The 21,560-nt window shown below is 45.3% G+C and overlaps 1 protein-coding gene across 17 annotated transcripts in view; it reads right to left on the minus strand.

Annotated features, from left to right (window-relative positions):
- SORBS2 (sorbin and SH3 domain containing 2) overlaps nt 1–15,570 on the minus strand; it is a 923,152-nt gene extending 907,582 nt beyond the window's left edge. For 5 of the 17 annotated variants that reach the window (XM_069631527.1, XM_069631526.1, XM_069631524.1 and 2 more), the window contains exon 1: nt 15,015–15,569. The gene's annotated coding sequence lies outside the window, so the exon portion shown is untranslated. Of the gene's footprint in view, nt 1–15,014 lie in introns of all 17 variants that reach the window. The other 12 variants (XM_069631522.1, XM_069631537.1, XM_069631536.1 and 9 more) reach the window with 5 other exon arrangements.
- Nucleotides 15,571–21,560: the final 5,990 nt, after the last annotated feature.

Consider the following 21,560-nt stretch of genomic DNA (forward strand, 5'->3'; position numbering starts at 1 on the left):
AAGGCAGACCGCACAGGAATTTCAGGGTAAGAAAATGTGGAAGTGATATAGCTCTTCCATTCAGCTGCGGGTATAAGGTTTCAGATTTTGCTTTGCTTTTCCCCTCTGGCTGTGGCCAAGATCTTCCATATTTTGCCACTGTCTCGAGTTATCAATACTTGGACAAAGTGCTGCCATTTGGCCTTGTGCATTGACAAATGGTGGTGTTTTAATCAGGCTCGGTGTTCCCCTTTTATGATTTTGATTGCGCGTTGCACCTGGAGCAAGGGGCCATACCGCTACCCTGTCAGAACTCTAAGTGCCCTGCGCATCTTACGCTTAATATAAGGGTTTACCCAACCTGGTTTTACAAGCTAATGTTGGATTACTGTAGCGTGCCCCAATGGTGTGTGCCAACTGATGGAGCCAATCTTCTATTGCTTCGGCATTTTTGCCTTGGAGACTCCTCCAGTCAAAACTCCCCTGTGGGAAGGTCGGGCGCATAATTTTGTAATTTTGCTCAGATTCCAGCTAACATGGTTTCCCGCATGGTTGGACATCAGTTCTCCACAGAAATGAGTCTCCGAATGACTACTAACTGCTTTGAGGACCAGGGTGAGCGTTGTGTGGTCACTGTATTCATTAAAGGCTGTCTTCAAAGAGGCTACCCGTTCCAGCAGACAGTTGATGCTGGCAAAGTAGTCCAGAGTGGCCTTTTCTGTGCCTACGAACCAGGTAGAACTACCAGGGCAGTCCCCGTCAGTCCATTGAGTATGGTCAAACTCCATTCCTTAAGGTAACCTAGCCACTGATTGCCCCTGGTGTTATATATTTGATGCAGCATGTTACAATATTCAACAACATTTTTGAACACCCCACCTCCATCCCTGTCCACACATCTCACATTCCAGTCACCACAGAGATTAACAGGGTTAGAGGCAGGTGTGTCACCCCGAGCCAGTAATTTCTGGTCCAGGTTATCAAACACGGCCTCTGAGTTGTTTATACCATGTGGGTCGTAAATGTTCACAATTAGCATGCTCTGATGCTCCCTACCCTCGTTGTTAGCAGACAATTCTACTGCCAAAATGTTACCACCAGGAGGACCTGCAAAGATCAGTTTAGGGTTAAGATAGTTTCTTGCACCAATCAAGAGTCTGCCTGCCGAGCGACCACACCTCTCCTTAATAGCCTCTGTTTGCAATATTACATATCCATCCACTTCAACATTGAATGTGACCTATGGTTCCTGTAGTACAAATATTTCACCGGCTGTGAGTAGGTTGCGCGATCGACCCTGGAGGAGCCAATGCTTAAAGCACCTTGTATTCCAGCTTAGTACAGTACAACTTCACAGGTTAATTCTTATTTGAGGGATAACTCGCTGGAGCCATTTCCACCCCTGAGCGTCGCCAAACTTTGCTCCCGTACGAAGCTTGTTTTTTTGGTTAGATGCTCTACTGTCAGATTGCGATAGGTTGCATTGGGTACAACACAAAGTCCTCTCCTCCTTCGTTGATTGTATGTCCAAAACGAATCCTAGATGGGCCAGGGAGGCCTGATGCTGTCGGATCAATGACGCTGTCTCTGTGTTACCTTCCCTGGTTGGAGACGAAGATATTCATTGAAGTCAAAGTCTCCTGAATTCAGGATCCTCAGAGATAGTACCTTGTGGAACAGTACCATGAAGGCAGAGTGGTTTAGGTGACGAGACCCATTTGCTTCACGTTATGGACGGAACTTATGTTTTTTGGGATCCAGTTCCACAGTTTTCATGCATCTTACACTTGATTGTCGCACAGCTTCGAGGAATACCATGGTGTGGATGAAAACATCTTTGTTAGGAGGAGACTTGTTCCCAGAAGGTTTGTTATTTCCACAGCTCAATGCAGCTTGCTGCTCGTGGGAGTAGTTTGTTTGTGGTAATCCTCCCTTACAGGCCAACAGGTTAGGGTTCCCACGATCTGTGCTGACCTCCTCTTGCGCCGTGCTGCTCTTTTCTGCTCTTTCTTGGACTTCAGGTTAGTATCTGATCTGACAGTAGAGTTGAGAAGCTGTTTTTCCAGAGATGCTATTTTGGGGCGGGGGTGTTGGGGAGTGTGTGGCCTTTGTGTATTTAATAGCCTTTGGCTGGAGTCTTTTGGCCGTTCTTAGTTGCTTCCTTGAGGCGTAGTGCATGGGAGAATATATGTCTGTTACGTTGTCATTTTGTGGGTCTGTGTTAATGATCTGGACCTCGTCAGGGATTTGTGAAGGTGGTGGTGGAGGTGATGGTAAAGATGAAGGGATGTTTATGGGGTTGATCACGGGGGAGTAGGCTGCAATGCGTTTTTGAGTAATCATTAGCTCATGCAATTGGGAAATGGAGGTTCCTTGCTTTTTTAAGCCCTTATGAATTGTCCCACAAAATTTCAATAGGATCTTCACAGCAAATTGTAATACTCCATTCCTCTGTGAGCAGCCGGAGTTCTCATGCGTGCTGTAAAGGTCTGTGAGGTCAGATGCAGAGTGGTAATTTCCTGTTTCGTAATGCAAGTTTGGACTCGCAGACATTCTCTCATTAGCTGGCAAGCACGAAGGATTTGAAGGGGGGTGGGTGGGTGTACCAACCCCTCCCCCTGCGATCTCCACAACAGGTTCTTGGTGTCTTTCCTCACGCGTCCCCTCTGCAGATGGTACCACAGCTGGTACCGCTGGTCTGGGTTCGAAACCATTGGCATCACGCGAAGTGCTACCCTGTAGTGCATAGCACATTTTCAGGAGCAAATCATTGTCAACGTCATGTAAAGAAATACTCATGTTCCCCTTCGAGGTACTTATGACTTCAGCCACTGTTGTCAGATGGGCAGGTGGTAGGTTTGTTTTTGCAGGAAAGTATGCCTCCATTGTGCCCCGACAGCTGTCCAAGGCCCCTGTGGTACCAACTACACAGCCTCTCTCTTCATCACTTGCTAGCTCGCTCACTAAGACAGGTTTGTCGGAGCGCAAGCCGTAACATTTTTTAGTACAGCTTGCCAGAGCCTTGAAGCGGCTCTGTACTTTGCCAGGCATCACAGCGGGATTTCTGATAGGTAAACGAGGGAAGGAAGGCAAGGAGAGGCAACTGACAGGAAAAGAGGGGGCTAGCTTGAGTTAGGACTGCCAGGCGTTTATATCACAGTGCGGCACAGTTACAGGGGATCCTTCGGGTTCCGGCAGTTCAAGGTTAGAAAATATCTCTGAGAGACTCGTCTTGATCTTGGTTAGCGGGGGAGTTCACTTTAAGGATGGATTCTAAAGGTTGCTGTCCACCTTCTTCAAAGGTTATCAGGTGGCGAAAGATGTGTCTGCAATCCCGCGAACCAAGTGACACACAACGCAACAACTTCTGCCTCACTCCGTGAGTGGCCAGGGTTTTTAAGAGCAGGTTTCCCCCGTTGCACAAACAATGAAGAGTGTAGAGAGACTCTGCTTGCTCAGTCCTGCCGTCTCAGGGTCCAACACAGCCAAAACTCCTGCCTCACTCTGCGTCGCTCCGTGAGTGGGCACAGTTTTTAACAGCTGGTTTCCTACCAGTGCACAAACAATGAAGAGTGTAGAGAGACTCTGCTTGCTCAGTCCTACAGTCTCAGGGCCCAACACAGCACAATACTCCTGCTTCACTCTGCATCGCTCCGTGAGTGGACAGGGGTTTTAACCGTAGGTTTCATCCTGGTGCAAAAAACAATGAAAAGCATAGAGAGACTCGGCTTGCTCAGTACTGCAGTCCCAGGGTCCAACACTGTGCAACACTCCTGCCTCACTCTGTGTCGCTCCACGAGTGGCCAGGATTTTTAACAGCAGGTTTCCTCCCATTGAACAAACAATGAGAGCGTAGAGAGACTCCCCTTGCCCAGTCCTGCAGTCTCAGGGTCCAACACAGCGCAACACGCCTGCCTCACTCTGCGTTGCTCCGCGAGTGGGCAGGGTTTTTAAGAGCAGGTTTCCTCCCGGTGGACAAACAATGAAGAGTGTAGAGAGACTCCCCTTGCTCAGTCCTGCAGTCTCAGGGTCCAACACAGTGCAACACGCCTGCCTCACTCTGTGTTGCGCCGTGAGTGGGCAGGGATTGTAACAGCAGGCTTCCTCCCGGTGCACAAACAATGAAGAGCATAGAGAGACTCCGCTTGCTCAGTCCTGCAGTCTCAGGGTCCAATGCAGCGCAACACTCCTGCAACAGACTATTCATCCCAAGATATAATATAGGCAAAGCGCAGGCATCAGCTTCACTGTTGCTGCCCCTATGCTCTGGCTGTATTCCTGCTACCCTAGATGTCCTGCTTGTAACTCCTTTGCCTGTAACTAGCACCTAGATGCACCCCGGTTGAGTATGCCCCTCCATATATAAAACAAATAAAGTAGGGACAAATGAGAGCCCCTTTTGAAGTATTTTATTTTCTGATGTATGATACTGATAGTCTGATAAATTGATGACTAATACGTTGGAGGTGTTGGTCTCCCTCGTCCTCTAATCTTGGTAATCCGGGAGAGTCGTTCTGCCAACATGTTCTGCCCCAGCCTTGTGGTCATAAAAAAGAGGGTGCTGGGTTTTGTCCTTAGGTTAGTCCTATACCCTTGAATTGTACTTGTCGTTCTGTATAACATTGGCCTCTCCTAGTGTTGGAACACCCCGGTCTTGTTTCTTCGTCTGAACTGGTGCGGGAAAAATTCCAGTCATAGGGTTGGGAACTACACCAAAGAAGGAAGGTAATAATGATAGAGGTTACACACTCGAGTACTGGTGTTGGACCATGGGGGCCAACATGATATAGAAAATACACAAATCTGATGAAAACCAATAAATAAGATTCCCTCTTGTTTGTCTCCTTATACAAAGCCAAACACTAGAGGGTTTGAGTGAAGGAAAAGCTACAATTACCCTGAATCTGGCAAACAATCTTGATGGTGGTCCTGACGAATGCTACACTAATCATAAAAGTCGGTGAAACCGGTCGACATCATTAACATGGGATATCTTCCTTCCTCTTTGCATAGATACTGAAGATAAATAAATGGCAGAGGATTGCAATAACATCATTTTAATGATCAAACTGCCACAGCTACATACTCAAGTGTGGGGCGATTAAACAGAAAACAATGTCTGAGTGTACCCTTCCCAGTTTTTTAAAAGTCTTTCAGAGTACTATGAATGTCGTTTTCACCCAACAATATGGGTCGCTCTGGGGTAGTTACATTAGCCCTATCACTACTAAGAGTAAACTGATGGTTATTTTTTCAAAGATAAAAATAGGGCTTTTTCTCTCTCCTTATCCCTTTTAGACAGGAGGCACACCATTGTTGACTGGGGAGAGTGATGCACATATGGGGCAATAGTTTTGTTCTGGGGGACAGTAAAGGTGATTGCAGCTCTTCTTGTTCGAGACCGTTGTGGTTGCGTGAAGTGGTACCCTGTGGTGCATAGCACATTTTCAGGAGCGAATCATTGTCAACGTCATGTAAAGAAATACTCATGTTCCAGTAACTACAGGGTTTTGCCCACACTAGCCCACTAGTGTGATATAACAGTTCTGTATTAAGGGTGATTCCTTACAGTAAACTTTCCTCTCATTATGTGATCACTTTTGGCCCATATTTTCACCAGTTATGGTTGATCATGATGTAACCGCTTCAAAGTTTGTCGATGTCTTATTATCAACTCTAAGCAAACATTTATAATGATCCGAGCTCAATCCTGTACATACTTTTCGATGTTCTCAAATATTTCTGGCTTATGGTCTCCAGAGTTCCAATTCTCTGTTGACACCTCTGATTTTAGTCCTGGCTTGATCCACGAAAAATAATCTGATCCTGCTTTATTCACAATTCTTATGATGCTTTTGACAATCCACTGCCAGTGGCATCCTCTGATTTTGACTTTCAATTGTGGTTAAGTGTACTCTGACACTTAAGTGTAGCTCCCTGATAGTGCTACCTATGTAAATGTTGCTAGAAACACATGTTATCATGTGCACAATTAGAATTCGGTTCTAGAATTAAGAAATGACTGCATGTGAAGTTTGTGTCCCTGGAATTTGTCAGAGTGTACGTCATTCGTGGCATATTTGCACATTGTACAATTTCCACATTTATAAAAAATCAGTAAGGTCCTGATTTCTGCTTAACCATGTTACGTTCTTGCTCTTGTTGATGGTCATGTAACTGGGACTCAAAATAGTATGAAGAGAGGGGACCTTGGTGTAGATAATACTTGGTTTGATTTTAACGTAATCGTCTAGATCTTTATTTCGGGATAACAGATGCCCGTTTTTGGATAATGTTCGATGAACAAGTTAATTGGCATCACTGTATTGTGTGATAACGTTCATTGTCTGTGCAATATCTTCCTGGCATCTTCTTGATTTTGGTCTCAGTAAGTCTTTTCTAGTTTTTTTGAGTGCTTTGGTTTGAACTGTTTTGATACTTTTTGTCTGATAGCTCTATTTGTGAATCACTGTCAGATGTTCTCCATATTGCATTTGCAGTGACAGCTAGTCGCATGTAGTATGGAATTCACTTCCGTACTTTTTCTCAAAGTCTTGGTGCGAAGTGCATTGTTTTTCACATAGAGTTCTACGTTAAAAAAACAGGTGTTGTTTAAGTGTTTAGCTAATTCTTTTAAATCCTCTCACTTCCACTCCATATTACTAATATGTCATCTATATAACAACTCCATAGTTTGATATATTGGTTATACCTGAGTAGTGCCACTGCATGTGTGATTTCAAAATAGCCCATAAAGAGGTTGCCAATGGTGGTGCCAAGCATGCACCCATAGCAACCTCTGAAGTTTGTTGGTAAAATTTGTCGCTGGATATAAAGATGTTATTTTGTAGCATAAAAGTAAGTCTCTTCTTGATCATTGTGTGTTGGAGCTTGTACGTGGCTGATTTTTGGTGAAAAAATGATCTGGTGATTCTAGAGCTAACTCGTGTTTGGTGGAGGTCTAGAGAGCAGTAACATCGAATCTGACTAAGATATAGTCATTGCTCAGTGAAGTCTGTTCTAGATTTTGACAGATACAGTTGAAAAACCTTTATGTGATAAAAAAGTCATCAGATTCAAACAAATCATAAAATACATAATATTATATTAATAAAACCTACACATAAAAACATTATAAATGAGAGTCTTTCATATCTCACATTAATACATCAGAAGCAATATTAACACACATGAAATATCATATAAAAAAACTAACCAAGGAGAGCTATGCTCACAGCCTAGGACGCTTACTAGTTTTGCAATACTAGTACAAATAATAATAATAATAATTTAGCATTTATATAGCACTACAAACCCTCAGGCATCTGAGCGCTGCTTGTTATCACCCACGGTGTGTGGTGCTCATTTATCAATCTCGGTAGGATGAAAGGCTGAGGTTGGCCTTGCCAAGATTCGAACCTGCGTCAGCAGGCTCTGCACAGATGTCAAAGCGAGCGCTCTACTCGCTGTGCTATCAGACCAGCATTGGGCATTTTTTAGAGTCAGAGCCCTTGCATGTGTGTGTAAAAGCAGAGATGGGCAGAATTCCCAGTCTAAACCTTGCATAAAGAGATCTTTCTTAAATTGGTGTAATTACATCTAAGTAGTCCTTAATGCCAGCCTCCTGCTCATGTTCCAAGTACTCCAAGCCCAACTTTAAACTCGAGGCATCAAGCAAAAGATGGTTCCATGCTCTTTGCTTAGAAAGATGTTTGATCCAAGTGAGGCTTGAAGCATGGAGGCTCTGTAGATTTTCCCAAAACGTGCTTGTATTCAGGTTTGCCTCCATCAAGAGACATAGAGCCCGATTCATGGAAATATTTGCGCAAAAAATAGGGTACTTATGCGCCAAACTGCGTACGTAATCCTATTCATCAATTCATGGAATCGAATGTGCATTTTCCTTGGACTTGCATGGATTTCGCACAGGCTCGGCACATCTCTGCGCGTGGCCCAGTGCCTTGCATGAGTCTCCACACAGAGCGTGGGCGAGGCCTGCGCAGAGGGCAGAGTATGGGGCGGAACTCAGAAAATGAGGATGAATAAGGGAAAAACTGGGCATTACGAGGGACGTATTCATGGATGGGACAGCGCAACCTCTCGCTTGCGAAGTGCCCATGCAAATCCCTTGATCTCAACGCCACCCGAAGGCAGGTGTAAGGACACTTGTGCATAGGATTTGCAGCGCAGAGGTGAGTTTAGGGGTGTGAGCACGCAGACGGGGTTCCGATAGGACTTAGGGGTGTGCGTAAACTGCATAGTGGGGTGCTAGGCCGGTTTACAGGGGTTTGCACACAAATTTTCCTGAGTTACAAAGTGTCATGTGCATGTTGTCGGGGTGCTGGCAACAGCTACGGGGGACCCAGCATGAGGGCTGCCCTGCTAGTCTGGGCCACCCATCCTGCACTTGCCTAGAATCTGACTCTAAGGTAGTCAAAGCTGTTAACCTGTTCAATTGGGTCGTTCTCTATCGTCAGCTTAATTGAAATATGCTTCCTGAGATTTGGTCTATAAACCATCAAATTGGTTTTAGACGTGTTTACAGTAAGACAAAGAACTCTACACTTCCTCAGAAAAACAGAAAGGGATTGCTTAAGACCCTGGGGCATGGTAGCAATCAAGAATGTGCAGACTGCATAAAACAGGGCAGTGAACTTGGTTGAGGTCAGTTTAGGGCAGTCCTGGCACCCACTTAATAACGCATCTATGATCTCCTGGACATAGATGTTAAATAAGCGTGGGGCCAGGACACATCCCTGCCTGACACCCAAACCTACTCCAAAAAAGGTTGTCTGCTCACCTCCCGAACCGTATCGAACAAAGGCTTCTGTGTCCAGCTGTGCATTGTATCACAAATATATGAGGCTAGGTTCAGCACTTCCTATTGTAGATATTGGTCAACAAATGTTGAGACATTTTCCGTAATCCAGCCAATCCCACTTACTATTGGTTTTACTGGTGGGAATTGTATATATTCATTGTGGACTTGGGTAGAAAGTAGTTAGTCGGTATAATGGGAGAGTTGTTAATGTGAAACATTCTGTCCTCATCTGTTAGTATTCTCTGTCTATACCACTTGGCAAACAAAGTGTTCACTGTAGATATGATTTGTCTTGTAAGGTTATTCTGTACTTTTTTGTAGAAATCTTTTGCAGTTAAATGCTCTGTGCCCATTGTTATGTAATCGGGTGTATTCCATATTACCACATTAGCTCCTTTATCTGCTTCTTTGATGATGATGATGCCATCATTACTGAGTGCTAGAAGAGCTTGTCGTTCATTATAGTCTAAGTTTCGTTTCCTGTTTCATTTAGCCTGCTTGTTCTCTCTGCTTTTGAGTATATTTCTAAAGTAACTGCTTTACAGAAGGTGTCTATAAGATTATCTGATGGTAATTGAGGTAGAAATTTGGAAGTCACTTTGAGTTGTCTGGAGGTTAGAGTATCTAGTGAAACATCACAATCTTGTAATACCTCTAGATGAGAGTGTTGTGAACCCTTTTCTAAAGGCAAAATCAGTCTAGTGGTCGAGTGTTTTCAATATCTTGCATGGTTAAGGTGCTGATGGCTACCTCTTCGCTTGCTGGTCTCGGTATTGGTTGTTTGTTGCGGATTAATTTTTGGAGTTTAAGTTTACGGATAAACGTATATGTGCATGTTGGCAAAGTTTATTTTATTTGAAGGTGCAAAAGATAAGCCTTGATTAAGCTCTCCTCTCAAATGATGTGATCTCTCTATCTGAGAGGTTTAGGACTAGGTCCTGCGTGTGCGCGTTTTCTTCTTCCCTGGGATATCCTGTGCTTTGTGCCCTGATCGTGTCCTGGCCCTTGTGATTTCTTCTCGTTCTTCTACCTCTGTTTCCTCTTCCTCTATGACCTCTTGTGTGTGTCTACGTATCCTAACATCTCTTGCTGGTGGTTCCAGAAATCTCACTTGTTTGTTTGCATTTTGTCTAAATTTTATATCCTGTATGTTGCCTCATTATAACGTTTGATCTGGTCTAAAACAAAATACCTCTGTTTATGCAATTGGGATCTGATGTTGTGCCTTCTGATGTGGCTTCTATGGGCATTGTCCCCTCTCCTTCACAGTCTACGTCTGAACTAACTGGTGAGGAGGTCGCACAATTACTATGGGTCCAAGATGTTTTAGGAAGGTTATACTTTGGTTGGTAAGTGTGTACTCTATCATCTCTATGTCGCTCATCGCTGACGGAGTTCCTACATTTACGGAAACTGAGGTTGCTTGATTTTTTTTACGCAGACCTTTGCCGCACCCTTCACAGGAGGTACATACACCGTGGACAGAGCTCCAGGTACCCGCTCATCACCTCAATAGAAACCCAGGACCCAAACATATATATGTGTTCGATAAAGGAGTGTATTAGGAGTTACAGTGCACATCCTTCCTAGTCCACTTCCAGCCTCAGCTGAACTAGAAAATATGAAGCTCAGACTGACAGGTTGTAAATCACCTCGTGTCATATCAACATTCCATTGACATGCCATGTGATGTGTGATGCCCCGCCTGGTACAGAGACATCTTGCACCACAAACATAACAACAGCACAATAACCAAGTCACACTTGGGGCGAAACAAAATGATAACATGTACGCCCGGTTCGTAATTCAGCTTTTTGTTAAAGTTTACTCAAATCCATGTTTCACTAATACCTGAGATCTGACCTTAGTCTGAACTGCTGGGCCCATTCCACGTGGAGCAGGTGAATGGGAACGCGCGGCGAGAGGGGGGCAGGGTGCGCCCACAGCAGGAACCCTGCAGCTTTAGGTCAGAATGCTTTCTGTGAGCATCCTTGTGCCTTCCTAGGATTGCAGTGTTGTTCCGGGCGATGATGTCATCACGGCTGACGCATTTCTTTTATTCGGCCACGCTGGATTTCAGGCATTGCACCGAGATGCAGATTAGCAAGGCCACAGAGTAAAACGGTGTGCCTTTCTTCTTCGATCAGCTCACTCGGCGCAAGGTTAAGCGACACGTGCCCTGCCCTTGTGCGTGTTCCCCATGCACCCTTTAGTGTAATTTGGGTTACAGTCCGAACGCGTGAGGGCTGGCCACCCAATAATACGTAGTATTACGTAGTAGCCTGCCCTCGTAGCTGGAACCCACCAAATATCCGGGCAAAAGAGGCGTGGCAGTCTGTGCGGGTGTTTTATTTTCCGTTTGCCGCCCACATTTTTAAAGACGCATACATTATTTCAAAAGACTTGTTTTCTCGGCAGGACAATGGAGTGTCTTTTGAATGACAGCTTTCCCTCTGCGGTAGCGCAGCCTAGACAATCAATGCTACCCTGGGCTAATGGCGGCCGAAGAGTGCGCAGAAGGAAAGCAGGCGCTCTACATGAGCCAAGAAGGGGGACTGTGGGAAAGCCACAGCCTTTCTCCCCTTACATCTGTACCCTGTCCACCTCCAACGTGTTTCCCTGTACCCTCGAGATGGTATGCATCTACTGTGTATTCTGTACCCGTGTTCTACAATTCTCTGGAGCCTTCTTGCTCGCTTTGCGCTAATAAAAACACATTAGATACATGCAGGCCTACTTCAGATCATCTGTTAGTCCACAATATTACAGATGAGCGAGTATTACTCCCAAACAGCGATGAGCAGTGTTAATGGAAGAGGACCTTCCGAAATAAGTGTGCATCGAGTAACATTTGCCCAATAAACATAAAGACACGTGAAAGAAGAAAAAAAAGTCAAACTCTATGCATACTTGTCACTCAACTCACACACCCATCTATCACACAACAAGCTGCACGCACTTCACCACACTCCAACAACACATAAGCCGCACCGACAGCACACGTGGACTGACACCAATCCAATACTCGCACCAAAGCTCAGCACCAGGTGTCTACCAAGTTGAAGCTGCCAACAGTACACCACTCCTCTCACTATCCTACTCCCTCTTCACCTTACTAACCCATCCCACTTTCTCGTTTACAGATCCGCCACAGCGCCTGGAGACCAAATCCGTTGGTGACAGTGCGCTATATAAGTACCTTTAACATAACATAGTTTACTTCCATCACAGGGCAGTGGAGCAGAGGTGCCGGCGAGCTTGCAGGCAGAGAGGCCAAAGCAGCTTCAGCCTTGCACAGACGTGGCGAGGAAGAAAGCAACAAACGACCTTTAGCGCCACCAGGCCCACGCAGTGCACGTCTTGCGCTTCACTGACACCCTTCCCTCGCCCACCCTCTCTGTTTACTGGTGCTATCAGAAACTGACGGCAGACAGGAGGGCAGTGACAGTCAGTTGTGATTAACTCTGACGTCGCTTTGAAATAGTCTAGAAACTTTCTTGTCAGCCTAGGAGCCCAGGAGTGCCACTCAGCAAAGACCATTTGGCACTGGTTCGCGAGAGAGGGTGCACCACCACAGATCACAGGGTTCAAATGCGTGACAGGGGGGGGGGGTCTCATCAGGAGGTGTGGGAAGAAAGCCCAGGGGCTGCTAATACAAGCACTGCGTCTCCTGCAGGGGCCAGTGGGGTCATTCTGTCTGTTCCAGACACAACTATGAATCTGCAGGGGGTGGGAGATATAAGGTCAACTCTAATCGCATTGTGGTGTTTTGTGATATAAATGAAAAAAACACACCCTTTGACTTCGGAGTTTGTGTTAATTACCCGAACGTCGACATGGCACTATAAAACTAGAATAGATTTCAGGTACTTTTTGGATTCATTTTTTCAACACATATTGTTCGCACTGGTTGAAAATCCGTTATTCAAGGCAACTATATCACATCCTTAAATTCGAGGTCGTATGTCATAGGTATGCTGTAATTCCCGTGAATTACGTTTTTTTTGTTTTTTTATCACTGCTTGGTGTTAAATTACACTAACCGGATCTTTACATGTTTAACATAGTGAATGTTCGTGTTAAAGGATATTTATACCGCACCACAGCAGTGGTCCCCTGCCACTCTGGCGGGTCTGGAAGGAAAGAGGCTAGGATGGGTTAGTGGGACTCAGTGGGCAAAGCGCAAGAGAGCCGTGATGTGCTGTTGGCAGCATCCGTTGAGTTAACATCGTTTGCTGAGCTTAGGTGCGTTTTTCGGTTGGAAGCAGTCAGGTACTGTTGTGCGAAGCTATAAACTATGTGTGGTTTGTTATTATCCACTAAACTCAGTAACACTCAACTCTCGCATTCCTGAAAGTATAACTGGAACCCTAAACTCTGCCGTAATTTGTATCTGTATTGCACACATTTCTCTACAACGGGCGCACAACCCACTGAGCTATTTTAATTATGCTGAACCAATGTGTCATCAACTATTCATTAGCAGGGATTGGCCGCTGCTCGGCTCTGGGAGACAATCGTTACTGTTAACAAAGACTTCTCGATGAGAGCGCGGGGGGGCTTAGGCTCGCCCCAGGGATCTGCGCGAAGCCTGCAGCCACTGGTGCGAACCCCAGCAGGGGGCCACACACGCCGTCATGCTCCCGAGGGCGGCGTGGTGAGGGTCATTGTGCGGGTCCCCAAGTGTGGGCATAGATGCGTGTGCTGGCCGACGAGAAGCGGGTCTCATTGTCACAACGTTTCTATTCGCAGAAACCTCCTGTGGAATCCGGTAAAGCCGAGTCCGCCCCAGTGGGCAGTGTGATATGACACAGAACAAACGCCCCCCGCAGTACGGGAAATCCCACCTATTATCCCAAGGCACTAGCCGTTGCAAACGCCCCACCGCTGAAGTAAGTCAAGGGGATACGTGACTACTTCGTTATGAGTTGGGAAAGGAGCGCAGGTGCTTGCCGCGTAGTGTAACAGAACGCGTAACGCAAGTGGCCGCGGAGGCTGCAGGCCTTATTGGCGGGAGCGCGAGAAATTCTCCGGTCATTCTAAGGTCGGGGAGGCACCTCGACGCTGCGCGGCCGCCTTCAGCGCGCGCTCTCCAGCCGAAATGAAACCCTACCCCCCTGGTATCATTTAAGCATTATCTGATTCCTGTCGCACTGAGGAGAGGCGGGGGAGGGGCCCGCGGTGCCAGTGACCTCGCGGCTGCACCTGACACCAGAGTCCCAGGGCGACCATAGATTAGTGGGTGTTGTGTCTGAAAAGTAAACATGGCATTTATTTCAGAATTCTGCACTCGGCCGGTGTCGGAGTGTGCTGCACTGCTACTATTCGTGTCTGTGGATGTGTGTGGGGGGTGTGTGTCACTCATCATAACAGTGCACTGTATAGCAACCGAAATCGCGGGTGGGCCACGCAGTACGCGGCGTGGTTCCCGCCCCCCTCCCCGGTTACAATGCATCTGCTCCTGCGCACATTTCTTTTGTCGCAAGTGTTCTATCGTCTTTGAAAAACGGAGAGCGCTTTGAAACATGCATTCGGTGCTATAGGAAGTCCAGACACACCTCACTCCTGTGCCCCCATGCATCTTGCAATCTGGGTGGAGGGGGGGGGTGGTGCAGAGGATACTCGGTGGGCGGCTCCAGCTGACGAGCGTGCTGCCATTGTGCTCCCTCGGAGGCGCAGCGTGCCCCCTTGCTTGTGCAACTGTACGGATGGGGGGGAGGAGGGCGCCACTTATTCTTCCCGTGGCAAGTGCCGTTCTTTATCAAAGGCTGCAGGACTGTATCACCGACGTGAAATCCGAGGAATTAGGGCAAAGGCTGCCGGGCTCTATGACCTACATACTGCACCGTGCGCGAACATTGCACTGTAGATGAGTGCACTGTGCAGCATGGGTGATAGGTCACAGGCACGCCGCCGGTGCCACACAAAGAAAACAACGCCCTCGGACCCTGCATCTAGGCGCAGGAAACGCAAACAACGGAGGCTGAAGTGTTCGTAAAATATCACACCATCACTTCATTGTGTTGTGTTACTCCACAACCTGCAGCTGAGAAGCGCACGGGCATTGCATTTCCAAATGGTGATGGTGTTATGGTCACACTAATCCATTAATCCATTTCCGGTGCTAGGCTGATGGTCATGGCATTTTTAATTGGTATACATACAGGAAACAGAAATGCAATGAAAGTATATGATTTAAAAAAATAACACTTACCCTAGTACGCGTATGTCGTGTGACAAAGTCCAAAGGCTGCCAGATGCCCATCACACAGATACCGCCTCTTCCTTTAGGAGCAGCGTGCGACCCACGAGCGGAGAGGCTTGCATTCTGCTCTGCCGAGCCCCTCCGAGTCCTGCACCTGCTCCGCTAGCATAGACAGGCAGCCACAATGCGACCAGCAGAGCCCCCCTCCCCGCGGGTCCACGCCGGCCCTCACTGTCAGCAGCTAGGGAGCTGCTTGGCAGATAACATTGCAGGGCACCTTTGCCTCCACAAGACAAAACCCTGGCTGCGCTCCACGCCTTGATAGCAGGCACGCAGAATTAGCTCTCCGCATTCCGCCCTCTCTCCCCAGCTAATGGGAGCACGCTCGTCAGATGGTCGTTGAAAGGCATCGCCGGCTCCGAGAATGCTCCGTCAACATGCCTCTCTCTCTCCTACCCTCCCTAATTTCTTCAGGGTGTGATCTTTTTTTTTAATTATTATTCCCCACTAAGGCAGCAGCATATGCCACACTCTTCTCCAGGAGCAAAATGGCCGCCCTTCCAGCAGTGCTGCAGACAGCTCATTGGGCTCCTCTGGCTTTTGGTAACCATAGCAACAGCCAACAGACAGCCCAATACCGCAAGCATGGCTGACCATGTGCAGGTCAGCAGCCCCGAATCTTAATTTATTCTACTACAGCTGTGCATTAATTACTCGGGCGAGAGTTTGGAACTGTTTTTGCAAAAAGAGCGGGCAGATGCTCTTGTGCGGGGAGAATACGTCTCCCCCACCCCTTGGATCCAGCGTGCTTTGGGGGCGGGAGTGTAAACATAACAGGGCTGGAAAAAGTGATCGACTGCGCTGACTAATGGCATTCACACTCTAACATAATGTAATGTAAATTGATTTTCAGGATAGCGTTGCAGCGCGCTAGTCAGCTCTTTTACATGATGCGTGCACTGGATATTTAAACTGCCGCCGTCTGATAAACTGCTACTGTCTGAAGATGATAAACATTACATGTCCACACGGACCATAGAGCAGGATACGTTTCTAAATAAGGTTTCCAGTGTTGCCACATCCTTTTCACGAGTCCTGAATATTTGACACCTTCATTTATTTGATCAGAAAAACTGGTCCAGCAGAACTCTCCGTATCAGCATCTTTTCATCCAGCGCCGACAGGTTTTGGGTAAAAAAAAAAGTCCAGTGGGTTAAGTGTGCTCCACGGATTTACAGGTACGGCGTTAGGATACCACCAGAGACCGGGTAGCCTTTTTTCTCCTCTCGCCGAAGTCGATAAATGAAGTACCATTCATTTGGCAGTGACAAAAGAGATAATTTCACTTCCTACAATTCCCCCAACACTTTCCTGCCTACCTTTCTTGGGGGTTGAGGGGTGTATGCAAGTCAGCAATATACATTTTAGATTAAAAAATAACGTTTTTCCTTGAATTACTAATACCAGAAAAAAACAAATGTTATGAACAGCGACGAAAGACTTTCTAAACACGCCTAAACCATGTTCACATGAGGAATCATCCTATCCTAATTTCTGTTACTGGTGCCAACAACCTTGTGTCACGCTGCAAGAAGATAACACGTGAGAAAACACAATCAGATATGATGCAATGGACATAAGTAATTCACAACATAGAATGCAAAATATGACTCGGGCTGAACAGAAAAAGAAAAGCCGGTGTGGCTTTCATTATGTGGTATTCGCATTGACTCAAATCTTCATTGTTACACCGTTCAGATGTTTTATGAAATTGAATGACGATGAGTGCGGATATATCACTTTCTAGCCATGCATGTCATACACATTTTCCAGACGAGGGACTTCGTATAACTCTTGAATGGGTAACCGCTCGCCCTATGGAAAGCCTACATATGATACCAAGGAAAGTGTACATCTAGATGCTGTGGGGTGTAATCAAAGGCTACAACACAGCGGAATTGAAGGGCCCACTGGGAAACTGACCTGCCAGCATTCAGAAACCTGAACGCTGAAAAATTGGGCCTATTTAGGCAGACTATGCAGGTGTCTTCCTGCAGGGGAAATCCAGAGAAGGCTAAAACAAAAATGTAATCCGAGTGCAGATTGCAAAAGCACATCAGATTGCGGGCTGAGGAATAAACACAGCAATTTATTTTACCAAAACTGTCACCCATCAAAAGAGGGTGCACTGTGACCTTCCAGACCCACTTTTAAGCAGAACAACAAACAGCAAGTAATTAAACGTGTATTTTATTAATGACTAAAAGAAACAGCCCTGCACTTTCAGCAAAAAAGCAAAGTGAACTCTGATCAGTAACACAGGTGTGTCAAAGAATAAAGACTGATGTTACAAACTGCAGCATATGAGTTAATTTCAGCCAAGGACATTGGGCAACATTCACAAGTGGCTTCCCCCACTGCCAGCCTGATTTGTGCATCTCAACTGTTTACAACTGCAATAAAATGTGTCCTGCCTGAAGGATGTTGGAAAACAACATTTCTCTAGACTTGCTGTCTCTGCAGGACCGTTGGCCGTGGCTGGTGCATGACCGGAATATACAGGGAAGGTGTGAAAACAGGGGCTACAATCAAGGGAAGCTGAAACTTTTTGTGGGGTGCTTTTAAAGGCCATAAACAGAAATCTCTTTTCTCCTGAAAAAACTGCATTGAAACTGCACCAAAAACGGATGTGCTTTGCTTTCCCTGTCACATGAGTGGCAAGCATTGGAATACTGCATCCAAAAAATGGCCCTGCGTTGTTTTATTCTACTAGAATGACAAGAAGTATGAACTACATCCAAAAACAGCCCTGAATTGTTTTATTCCTCCTGAATGACAAGAAGTATGAACTGCATCCAAAAAACAGCCAGCGTTGCTTGTGTTCAGCTGAATGACAAACAGTTATGCCCTACATGAAAAAACGGAAATTGTTTTACTTTTAATTCACATGAGGAGCAAGGATTTGAACATTACAACCCAACACAGCTTTTGCTTTCCATTTCAGTTGAACAGCAGCCCTTGAAACACTGCAAATGGAAAAACGGCTTGCACACGTGTGAAAAAGAAAAATGACTTTTAAAAGCCGCCATGAAAGGATAGCTCTGCTCGCACAGAAATAGCAGGGAAAATGCTGTGGGAGAGGGTTGGCTAAGCAATGTACATTATGTTCCCACCCAAAATACTTCAATCACTTGGAAGAGGCTCACAATACTGGAAAAAACTGTTTTTGGGCTCAGGCATGAAACTTCTCAATTGAAAGCCCTGCTCTCCACTGAAAGTCACACCTACTAGTGAATCAGCCTGCAATGACATGTGATGTACTAAGGGCGTTATAATTCCCTGCTCTGCCAGACTTGAAGGCAGGGGCTCAGGAATTTCAAGGAAAGCAAGTGTGGCTAAAACCTTGACTGGGAGGTGTGAATTCCCCCTGCTCCCATTACCAAGGACAAACTGACAATTTCAAAGGGGGGTAATCAAAATCTGTAGCCACCGGCTGGGGGGGATTATGTGCCCCCTCCCACAGAGATCCTCCAAATTGACATTAAAGGACTGAGTCCATTTTTCAGCAGTGAATGTGGCACACAATAAAACCGCTTTTTATTTTTACAATCTAGATTCTTTTTAAGGAGGCCTCGAACCCATCCCGCACCCAACATCCACAAGGACCCCATGTCACAGTAAACTAGGAACCATGGCAGTGTGTTATCAATGAATATTTTATTAATTTATGATTTTATTGGAAAAATAGAATAAACAGTTACAAAGGCCACAAAGGTGTGGCACACACATTTTAGAGCCCTTTTTGATCATGCAGCGCACTGAGACAACTCAAACATGTATAGCACCAGGGTTTACTTTTTACTTCTCTCACCACTTCTATCAAGACAGTTCCAAACACGATGAAAATAAATGCAACCCACAGGAAAGTGCATGCGCACACAAAGGATTCTAGAGTCCCAGCAACCCTCACCTCCCCTAGACCTCCACTAGGCTTGTCAGCTTTGAATGGAAGACAGTGGCAAGGAATGGGAACACAAGGTTAAAATCGGATTTTGAGTGGGGTTTTCAGAAACAATATGGGGAGCCCGCAATGAATGGGACAATTTTGGACAGCACAAAAAGGTACTTCGTGCTGCTTATGCTAGAATACATATAGCGCTTTAGAACATACTAGCCAGCACACAAAACAAAAATCGATTTTACAATATGCAACACATGGAAAGGGAAAACAATTGGAAATTTGTTATCACAGTACAGATGGGAAAGAGGCACAGACTAGGAAAAACTGTTTTCAAAACGGTAAGCTAAATTTCCATGGAAGAGAAAATGCAAATGACACTCATTTTTACTAAGGCTGTAAATGACAGGCAAGCTCTAGGCAATGGGCAACCCACAATAGGTAAATCAGATTTTGGCTAAAATGACAGAGGCAATAACAGGTAGGCTCTGGGCAAAGGGATAGTACACCATAGGAAAATCAGTTTGGGTTTGAAATGCCAGCTGTAAATAGAAATTCGTTTTGTAGGACATCAGTTAAACACACTGACAAATTCATTTTTCAGCTCTCAATGAAATTAATTCTTTGGGGGAACATCTTATATCGATAACTGCCCCCAAGGCACTGGGAAGAGATAGTTCGTTTCAAATTACAACTATCCCAATCCTGTGAAATAAATGTGGAATTTAATTGATTTACTCAGAAAAATATACTAAGGATGTACACAAGCAGCAAGAGATTCTTCAATGGGACATTAGTGAAATGCACAGGCAAACAAAGGATTTTTCAAATGGAAAATTACTGCAATGCACACACAAGGAAAGGATATCTCAGTAGGAAACTGACTCAATTACAACAAATAAAATGGGGGATTTTTCCATGCGTCTATAGTGATACCAACCCATATAAGAAGAACATACTGTTATGGAAGAGGTATATAGATGACGTGCTGATCATTTGGAGAGGAGAAGAAGATGCTGCAACTAGTTTCTTTAATCGGATTAACCAACAAAACCAACATCTGAGATTCACGGAAAACACAAGTAAGGTACAGATCAATTACCTCGCTATTACCATTAAAGTGGACCCACAGAAGGGAGAACTTTTTGTGAAACCTTATAAAAAAACCACTGATCGTAATGCTCTGTTGCATTATACAAGTTTCCACCCGAGGCATACACGCGATAACCCACCTTTTGGCCAGTTTCTACGGCTAAAAAAGAACAGTACCAACAGTGCAGATTATAAAGAAGGAGCACATAAACTGAGAACTAATTTACATAAAAGAGGCTATCCAACTAGGATGACAAAAAAAGCAATGAAGAGAGCCGACAACAATAACAGAGAGGCAATTCTTGAGCAAAGATAATTTAGTGTTTGTTAACACGTTTAGCAATCTCTCAAATAGAATCCAAAAAATTGTCCATCGAAACTGGGGGATTCTTGAGAAAGGTAAAGTACCACTACAGAGACCGTTGATGGCATTCCGAAGAAGTAGGTCCATAAAAGACCAGATTATGCGGAATGACATTACTAAACAGATCAAACCACAAATGACCCTAACAGAAACATGGGGGATGCGAGCACCAGAGGGGCACAATCCATGTGGATCTTGTGCTTGCCCACAGACTAAACGGAAATAGACCTAGGTCTTAAGAATCCATGGAAACAGAAAGTTCTGACCAAATGCAACTCTGGGTTTGTAGTTTACGTGATCTGGTGCCCCTGTAAGAAGATAGATATAGGGAAGACTGAAAGAAAAATCAAAACCCGTATCACAGAACACAAGAGTTGTATAAGAAATAGAGTGAATTCTGCTCCTCTTGTGGGACATTTCATAGAGATGATACACAAAGTAGAAGATCTAAGATGGTCGGTAGTCTATGTGGTAAGACCGACAAATGATTTGAATCTTGACAGAAGGAAGCTAGCTTGGAAAGAAAAATAATTGATCTTTCTAACAAAAAGTATGGAATTGGGCCTTAATGAGAAGAATGAATGAAAAGTCAACCCTTTTACCCTCTGATGCTCAGTATAAAATAAGTGCCTAGCACGTCAGGAAGACTAAGGATGGAAGATAACCCACAGTAAGAATACGTTTTTTAGAAAGAAATGGTGATTCTAGCCCAGCTTGCACAGTCACGCTTTTTTGAGTACACACATAAATGTGAGCTCCTGTCCAGTCTAATAATACTTAGCTAGGTAAATTAGTGTTTTGCTGTGCTGTATATGCATACCCACGGAGATCTATGAGTCACAGAAAAATGGTTTCAGAGCCTATATGTGCTGTTATCCCTCCTCAGACAAACAAAACATATATTAACACAATCCATCTAGTGAGAGCTATGTGAGGAGAGTTTAGTCGTTGAGTGGCTTCTGACTTTTGTGAGGCGAAAGGCTGCACCACGCTGGAGGCTTGAGAAACAAAATATAATCAATAGAACTTATCGAGGGGGAGACATGCGAGGCAAACGCAGCTGACAAGTGTGTTCTCGTCCTGCCTGTGAGGCGCGAAGTGGTTCTGCGCTGGTGTTTTGATTGAGCAAGCTGGAGGCTTG

Source organism: Ambystoma mexicanum, chromosome 6q (genome assembly GCF_040938575.1).
Source record: "Ambystoma mexicanum isolate Mex_15411 chromosome 6q, UKY_AmexF1_1, whole genome shotgun sequence".
Classification (NCBI taxonomy): domain Eukaryota; kingdom Metazoa; phylum Chordata; class Amphibia; order Caudata; family Ambystomatidae; genus Ambystoma; species Ambystoma mexicanum.